This window comes from Oncorhynchus masou, unplaced genomic scaffold (genome assembly GCF_036934945.1).
Source record: "Oncorhynchus masou masou isolate Uvic2021 unplaced genomic scaffold, UVic_Omas_1.1 unplaced_scaffold_2162, whole genome shotgun sequence".
NCBI classification, from domain to species: Eukaryota; Metazoa; Chordata; class Actinopteri; order Salmoniformes; family Salmonidae; genus Oncorhynchus; species Oncorhynchus masou.
Window position 1 is genome coordinate 41,339 of NW_027008639.1, and position 10,022 is coordinate 51,360.

Below are 10,022 nucleotides of genomic sequence, written 5' to 3' on the forward strand. Positions count from 1 at the left end.
CTTCCTCTCTTTATTGACACACAGACCCATTACAGACAGAACACCCCTTCCTCTCTCTTTATTGACACACAGACCCATTACAGACAGAACCCCCTTCCTCTCTTTATTGACACACAGACCCATTACAGACAGAACCCCTTCCTCTCTTTATTGACACACAGACCCATTACAGACAGAACCCCTTCCTCTCTTTATTGACACACAGACCCATTACAGACAGAACCCCTTCCTGTCTTTATTTCAGGATTGTGATTAATCGACATCAACACGAGTTCATCAGTTTAACCATTTTAAACCAGTTGAAACACTTCACAAGAGTCATCACTTCAACATGTGTAAATAAACGCAAACTGTTCTGTAAAGATGAGACGTCTCAGTCCAAACAACACGCGATCGTTGACTTAGCAACAAGTAGGTTGTTATTACTAAAGCGGCATTTTCAGGAAAACAACAACTCAAAACCAACCCTGCTCCACCAACCCTGCTCCACCAACCCTGCTCCACCAACCCTGCCCCACCAACTCTGCTCCACCAACCCTGCCCCACCAACCCTGCCCCACCAACCCTGCTCCACCAACCCTGCTCCACCAACCCTGATCCACCAACCCTGCTCCACCAACCCTGCTCCACCAACCCTGCTCCACCAACCCTGATCCACCAACCCTGCTCCACCAACCCTGCTCCACCAACCCTGCTCCACCAACCCTGCTCCACCAACCCTGCTCTATTGATCTACTGGCTGAGCAGACTTCTATTCCAGAGGTGGCCAACCCTGCTCCACAGATCTACTGGCTGTCTGAGCAGACTTCTATTCCAGAGGTGACCAACCCTGCTCCACTGATCTACTGGCTGAGTAGACTTCTATTCCAGAGGTGGCCAACCCTGCTCCACTGATCTACTGGCTGAGTAGACTTCTATTCCAGAGGTGGCCAACCCTGCTCCACTGATCTACTGGCTGAGTAGACTTCTATTCCAGAGGTGGCCAACCCTGCTCCACTGATCTACTGGCTGAGTAGACTTCTATTCCAGAGGTGGCCAACCCTGCTCCACCAACCCTGCTCCACTGATCTACTGGCTGAGCAGACTTCTATTCCAGAGGTGGCCAACCCTGCTCCACTGATCTACTGGCTGAGTAGACTTCTATTCCAGAGGTGGCCAACCCTGCTCCACTGATCTACTGGCTGAGTAGACTTCTATTCCAGAGGTGGCCAACCCTGCCCCACTGATCTACTGGCTGAGCAGACTTCTATTCCAGAGGTGGCCAACCCTGCTCCACTGATCTACTGGCTGAGTAGACTTCTATTCCAGAGGTGGCCAACCCTGCCCCACTGATCTACTGGCTGAGCAGACTTCTATTCCAGAGGTGGCCAACCCTGCTCCACTGATCTACTGGCTGAGTAGACTTCTATTCCAGCCCAGAAAATAGCACTCTTGATGATTATCTCTTTAGATGTGATGATGAGTTGGTCATCGGGTGTGTTATTGCTGGGCTGGAACAGAACCCTGCACAGCCAGCAGCTCCCGTTGTAAACAGGTTAATACACTGTGTGGGATGTTTAACTGGATAACTGTACACAGCATTCTGTTAAACATAGGTGGGCCAACACATATAACCCAGGATATACCCTTCGTCTCTTGGGACGTTCATCGGGACCTCCCTCTTCATCTGCCAACAGGCTTTCTTACACAGCATTCCGTAGCCGAGGACAGATTACATCACAAAGAAACAGGCTTCATTAAATCAAATCAAATCAAATTTTATTTGTCACATACACATGGTTAGCAGATGTTAATGTGAGTGTAGCGAAATGCTTGTGCTTCTAGTTCCGACAATGCAGTAATAACCAACAAGTAATCTAACTAACAATTCCTAAACTACTGTCTTATACACAGTGTAAGGAGATAAAGAATATGTACATAAGGATATATGAATGAGTGATGGTACAGAGCAGCATAGGCAAGATACAGTAGATGGTATCGAGTACAGTATATACATATGAGATGAGTATGTAAACAAAGTGGCATAGTTAAAGTGGCTAGTGATACATGTATTACATAAGGATGCAGTCGATGATATAGAGAACAGTATATACGTATGCATATGAGATGAATAATGTAGGGTAAGTAACATTATACATTATATATATACTCCAATGAGACGGCACTGAATAGTATGTTGCCATTATCTCTCTATCTCTCGTAGTTTAACCCTCTAGGGACTGGAGAATCTGTTCATAATGACCTGTCCAGTGGCCTACCATTCTCCCTTTACTGACAGATGAAGCTGCAATGTCACCCTCTTCCATGGCCGTTATCTACAAAATACATTTGGAGACTATTTTTTATTTTACAATGATTACATCAAGATAGCTAGCCAATAGGAAGTTAGCTAGCTGATGACATTTTAATTCGCTTAGCTAAACAGTGTGTAAAGTTAGCTAGCTCGCTAGTTAGCAGCTCAGTGGAGTTAGCCTACAAAATGGCCTACGGTAGCTAGCTACCTAGTTAGCAGCTTAGTGGAGTCTACAAAGATGTCTACTGTAGCCAGCTAGCTAGTTAGCAGCTCGGTGGAGTTAGCCTACAAAGTGACCTTCTGTAGCTAGCTAACTAGTTAGCAGCTCAGTGGAGTTAGCCTATAAAGTGGCCTACTGTAGCCAGCTAGCTAGTTAGCAGCTCAGTGGAGTTAGCCTACAAAGTGGCCTACTGTAGCCAGCTAGCTAGTTAATAATACCCTGTTTAAAGTTGTTTTTAATGTATTTAATTACTTGAATATGTTCTCCCACTGCTTCTGTTTTATGGGTCCTTAGAAACTAAATAATGGGCCATTTTCAAGATATTTTCAGTGGTAGCAAAGCGGCCGTGTGGACAGGATGAATGGACACAAAAAGAAAAGGGGTTTGTCACCAGAGCGGTTCAGAACGTGACCTTTGACTTTACCAACGTAATTCACTTTCAATAAAATATCAATCGGCAGACTTGTCAGCAACACTTGATAACTTGCGTTTGAAAAACTAGCATAGACAACAACACCAACTACCGGGACGGTAGTCCTTATCTTACCTCATCTGCTCACATCGTATATAGACTTGTTTATACTGTATTATTGACTGTATGTTTGTTTTACTCCATGTGTAACTCTGTGTCATTGTATGTGTCGAACTGCTTTGCTTTATCCTGGCCAGGTCGCAATTGTAAATGAGAACTTGTTCTCAACTAGCCTACCTGGTTAAATAAAGGTGAAATAAATAAAATAAATAAAAAAAGGTGATTCACATAGCACCCAGCAGCCGTTCTACAGGGGGAGGGGGCTAGAAATGTAACATCTTATCAAAATCGGTTCGCTGTGTTTTTGCACCAAATCTAAATTCTCCAGACGGTGGTATGGCAAAGTGAGACTAGAGTGTAGTGTGTCTGTCTGTCTGCCTGCCTATGTAGTCTGTGTTAATCTCCTCAACGCTGGGAATTCCCCCTCTCCCCCACTCCTGGCCCCTCCCCCTTACTTTGGCGGACTTTGTTTCCTGTGGCGGTGACATCACAGGTCAGCCTTTGGGTCATGGGGTCGCGTTTCCTGTTTGGCACGGCAACACGACGGTTCACGGCCGTTCGTCCAATGGGGTCCGTTTTAGGACACGAATCTGTGACAAATTATTATTCATTTATAAAACAAGTTGGAATCTCATTTGGAGAAGAAGACAAACTGACTTTTACAATAAGACCAGACCAGAGCCCATCAACTAAATGAAAGACGGATTGAAAGAAGAATAGTGGAAAGAGGCATAGTTTTGAAAAGAGGAATAGTTTTGAAAAGAGGAATAGTTTTGGAAAGAGGCATAGTTTTGGAAAGAGGCATAGTTTTGGAAAGAGGAATAGTTTTGAAAAGAGGAATAGTTTTGGAAAGAGGCATAGTTTTGGAAAGAGGCATAGTTTTGTAAAGAGGAATAGTTTTGTAAAGAGGAATAGTGTTTGGAAAGAGGCATAGTTTTGAAAAGAGGAATAGTTTTGAAAAGAGGAATAGTTTTGAAAAGAGGAATAGTGTTTGAAAAGAGGAATAGTGTTTGGAAAGAGGCATAGTTTTGAAAAGAGGAATAGTTTTGGAAAGAGGAATAGTTTTGGAAAGAGGAATAGTTTTGGAACGAGGAATAGTTTTGGAACGAGGGCTAGTTTTCTGTGTGTGGGGAAGGGAGGGGAAGGTGGGGGGTTGCTGTCTCTCTGTCTGGTTAATCCCTCTCTCTGTTTTCACACACACACAGCTGTTTCCTGGGGTGGTGGATGTGAGCGAGGTTGTAATGTACCAGACTGAACTATCATACTAAATAACGTTAAACATCCTGTTTGGCTCAGTCGGTGTGGTTCATGTGAGACCAAAGGTCAAAGGTCGTGGGTTTGATACAGCCTGGGGACACCTATTCATAAAATGGTCCAATGACTTTGGATGAAAGTGTCTGCTGAACGCATCAATAAGCTGGTCCTGGGTCTGTTTTAGTGTTGTTCCCGTCAGAGGCATTGGGAGATTGCTTCATAGAGCCCCTGGAACGCATTAAGAAGCTGGTCCTGGGTCTGTTTTAGTGTTGTTCCCGTCAGAGGCATTGGGAGATTGCTTCATAGAGCCCCTGGAACGCATTAAGAAGCTGGTCCTGGGTCTGTTTTAGTGTTGTTCCCGTCAGAGGCATTGGGAGATTGCTTCATAGAGCCCCTGGAACGCATCAATAAGCTGATCCTGGGTCTGTTTTAGTGTTGTTCCCGTCAGAGGCATTGGGAGATTGCTTCATAGAGCCCCTGGAACGCATCAATAAGCTGATCCTGGGTCTGTTTAGTGTTGTTCCCCTCTTAGAGGCAGAACACAGGGTCAACACACTTTTATCAGAAAACATTGCTCTCTTTCTTATTCCCTTTCTCTCCCCCTCTGTCCCTCTCTCTCTCTCTCTCTCTCTCTCTCTCTCTTTCTGTCCCTCCTCCCTCCCTCCTCTCTGTCTGTGTCAGGGTTGAGTTTAATGATCAGTTGTGTTTGTGTGAACATTGTAGAGCATTCTAGAGGCCTCGGTGTCAACGTCGTTTCCCACTGGGCACACACTGGTTGAATCAAAGTCGTTTTCACGTCATTTCAATGAAATTACATTGAACCAACGTGGAATAGACGTTGAATTGACGTCTTTGCCCAGTGGGAAAAGTGTTTGTTGTGTGTGTGGTTGAATTATACAGCAAATACTTTCAAAAACTTGTGCTTGAGCTGTGCTTTCAGCCTGTTGTGTCCAATGGAAACAACTGAATAAAACATTTAATTAAAACGACTGTTGTCTCTTCCTGTTCACAGAGTGAGTCGGTGAAATACTTCCTGGATAACCTGGACCGGATTGGCCAGCCGGTGAGTGGGCGGAGCTTCTTTACGTTTAACCTTTAATGTCAGAACCTCTGGCCACACCCCCCATCTGATAGTATTACTGACTATGTAATTACATTATTGTTGAATACTGTTGTTGTACATGAATACTGTACATGAATACTGTACATGAATACTGTACATGAATACTGTACATGAATACTGTACATGAATACTGTACATGAATGACAAACCAAAACAATCAGAGCATGATAATATTACTGTTCTCTTCCTCTCTGCTCCTCTCTCATCCATCCTTCTCTCATCCATCCTTCTCTCATCCATCCTTCCATCCCCTCTCATCCATCCTTTCATCCCTCTCTCATCCATCCTTTCATCCCTCTCTCCTCCTCCCTCTCTCATCCATCCTTTCATCCCTCTCTCCTCCTCCCTCTCTCCTCCATCCTTTCATCCCTCTCTCCTCCATCCTTTCATCCCTCTCTCATCCAACCTTTCATCCCTCTCTCATCCTCCCTCTCTCATCCCTCTCTCCTCCATCCTTTCATCCCTCTCTCATCCTCCCCTCTCTCATCCATCCTTTCATCCCTCTCTCCTCCATCCTTTCATCCCTCTCTCATCCATCCTTTCATCCCTCTCTGCTCCTCTCTCATCCATCCTTTCATCCCTATCTGCTCCTCTCTCATCCATCCTTTCATCCCTCTCTCCTCCTCTCCTCTCTCCTCCTCTCCTCTCTCCTCCATCCTTCCATCCCCATCCATCCCTCTCTCCTCCATCCTTCCATCCCTCTCTCCTCCTCTCTCCAGAACTATATCCCGAGTCGGCAGGACATTCTGTTTGCACGGAAGGCGACTAAAGGAATCGTAGAACACGACTTTATCATAAAGAAGATTCCGTTTAAGATGGTTGATGTGGGGGTCAGAGGTCACAGAGACAGAAATGGTTTCAGTGCTTCGACGGAATCACATCTATACTGTTCATGGTGTCATCATCCGAGTACGACCAGGTAGGCGACCGACCGACAGACAGACAGACAGACAGACAGACAGACAGACAGACAGACAGACAGACAGACAGACAGACAGACAGACGAGCAGGTACACCCACCCAACAGACCTGAGTATATGAGGTGTTGATGTAGCTGGGAGGTTTTGGGGGTGAAATCACATCTTCAGTTTGACGTGAGTCAACAGGAAGGAGACATTTCTCACCTCCTTTCCCATAGGTTCTGATGGAGGACCGGAGGACCAATCGGCTGGTAGAGAGCATGAACATCTTTGAGACGATCGTGAACAACAAGCTCTTCCTCAACGTGTCCATCATCCTCTTCCTCAACAAGACTGACCTGCTGGTGGAGAAGCTAGGCCAGTCTGACATCACTAAACACTTCCCAGAATACAGGGAGACCCTCGCAGGCTGGAGGATGTACAGGTAGGATCTAACACACAGGACCAACAGGTAGGATCGAACACACTGGACCAACAGGTAGGATCTAGCACACAGGACACACAGGTAGGATCTAACACACAGGACCTACAGGTAGGATCTAACACACAGGTAGGATCTAACACACAGGACCTACAGGTAGGATCTAACACACTGGATCTACAGGTAGGATCTAACACACAGGACCGACAGGTAGGACCTAACACACTGGATCTACAGGTAGGATCTAACACACAGGACCGACAGGTGGGATCTAACACACAGGACCTACAGGTAGGATCTAACACACAGGACCTACAGGTAGGATCTAACACACAGGACCTACAGGTAGGATCTAACACACAGGACCTACAGGTAGGATCAAACACACAGGACCTACATGTAACACACACCTGACCAGGTACACACACCTGACCAGGTACACACAATCACACCTGATCAGGTACACACACCTGACCAGGTACACAATCACACCTGACCAGGTACACAATCACACCTGACCAGGTACACAATCACACCTGACCAGGTACACAATCACACCTGACCAGGTACACAATCACACCTGACCAGGTACACAATCACACCTGACCAGGTACACAATCACACCTGACCAGGTACACAATCACACCTGACCAGGTACACAATCACACCTGACCAGGTACACAATCACACCTGACCAGGTACACAATCAAACCGGACCAGGTACACAATCACACCTGACCAGGTACACAATCACACCTGACCAGGTAAACACACAAACACCTGACCAGGTACACACAAACTCTCAAACCTCTTCTCTGTCTCTCTCTCTCTCTGCAGGCGTTCCTGGTGCAATCGTTCAGTCGTAAGCGGCGTAACCGTGGGAAACCTCTGTTTCATCACTTTACCACGGCGATCGACACGGAGAACATCCGCTTTGTGTTCCACGCTGTTAAAGACACCATACTGCAAGAGAACCTCAAAGACATCATGCTGCAGTGACACACACACATTATATATACACACACATTATATACACACACACATTAAATACACACACACATGAAATACACACACACATTAAATACACACACACATTAAATACACACACATATTATATACACACACACATTATATACACACACACACACATTATATATACACACACACATTATATACACACACACATTATATACACACACACACATTATATATACACACACACATTATATACACACACACACACACATTATATACACACACACACACACACACACATTATATACACACACACACACACACACACATGATATACACACACACATGATATACACACACACACATTATATACACACACACATTATATACACACACACATTATATACACACACACATTATATACACACACATTAAATACACACACACATTATATACACACACACACATTATACACACACACACATTATACACACACACACACACACACACATTATATACACACACACATTAAATACACACACACATTATATACACACACACACACACACACACACACACACACACACACACACACACATTAAATACACACACACACATTAAATACACACACACACATTAAATACACACACTCACATTATATACACACACACACACATTAAATACACACACACATTAAATACACACACACATTATATACACACACACACACACACACACACATATTAAATACACACACACATTATATACACACACACACATTAAATACACACACACATTAAATACACACACACATTATACACACACACACAGACACACACATTAAATACACACACACAGACACACATTATATACACACACACATCATACACACACACACATAGATTCTAGACACACACGTTATACACATACATACACACACACACTAACATTATATATACACACATTATACAGGTATTATATAGAGCCCCCCCCTCCCCCTCCCCTGTGTTTGTAGATTATAGAACCACTAGAAGGGAGGATTTCCCCTTCTGAACAGCGGTCCATGGTGGATGGACCAGACCGGCTGCCATTTTGGTCTTCTGTGGACCCTTGATGGACTGGATGTTAGAGTCACCTGCTCTGGAAGTTCTGCAGTTGTTTCATGCTGTCGGCCATTTTACATCAACTAGATGGAATTTGCCGCCATTTTGACAGTTCTTGTGGATTTTTAGAACTATATCGTTCTAGAATTGATCCGTTCTAGAATTGATCTGTTCTAGAATTGATCTGTTCTAGAATGTATATTTCTATGACCTGAGTAACCACTGCACTGAGAAGCAGACAGACAGTCCTCCTGAACTCTGGACTCTGACCTATGGAATAGTCAATAGGTCAATACAGGGTCATTATCTTTGGAACCCTGAGAGGTCAAAGAGGCCTGACCGGTGACCCTGGGGATCGTAGTGGATTATGGGAACTGCAGTCTCAGGACAAGGAAGACTCTTAATGACATCACTGATATGATGACATTGTGGATGACATTATCACAGCAGGAGACCAATCATAGGACTGAGAACTCGTCTAACATCCTGCTGGTCTCCAACTTCTTCTTCTTCAGCCCTTCCTTCTGATTCTGTTACATCAGAGATAGACAGACACTAAATAGAGGAGTAAGAGTTGGTAGAAAGACAGAGACAGAGAGAGAGAGACAGAGAGACTAAATAGAGGAGGAAGAGGAGACAGAGAGAGAGAGAGAGAGAGACAGAGAGACTAAATAGAGGAGGAAGAGTTGGTAGAGAGACAGAGAGAGACTAAATAGAGGAGGAAGAGGAGACAGAGAGAGAGAGAGACAGAGAGAGACTAAATAGAGGAGGAAGAGTTGGTAGACAGACAGACAGACAGACAGACAGACAGACAGACAGACAGACAGACAGACAGACAGAGAGAGAGAGAGAGACTAAATAGAGGAGGAAGAGTTGGTAGAGAGAGAGAAAGAGAGACAGAGAGAGAGAGATCAGTCCAGTCATATGTTATGTGATCATCATCGTGTTGCACAAGTGTTCCTCTTGGTGAACTTAAAGTGAGTTTCTCTCTCTCTCTCTCTCTCTACTCCCTCCCCCTCTCCCTCCTCCTATCACATGTTGACGATATCAGTACATCATATTCAGGACAGAAACTCTTAATGTGAGTTTGTCTCTCTCTCCCTCTATTCTGTCTCTGTAACCACTGCCCCCTCTTCCTCTCCTTTCCTCCGCCCCCCCCACACACACAAAGGAGTGATTGT

General features: G+C 44.7%; 1 pseudogene; it reads left to right on the forward strand.

Annotated features, from left to right (window-relative positions):
- The window catches only part of LOC135533022 (guanine nucleotide-binding protein subunit alpha-12-like), a 48,478-nt pseudogene extending 40,587 nt beyond the window's left edge, over positions 1–7,891 (forward strand).
- The last annotated feature ends 2,131 nt before the right edge of the window (positions 7,892–10,022 follow it).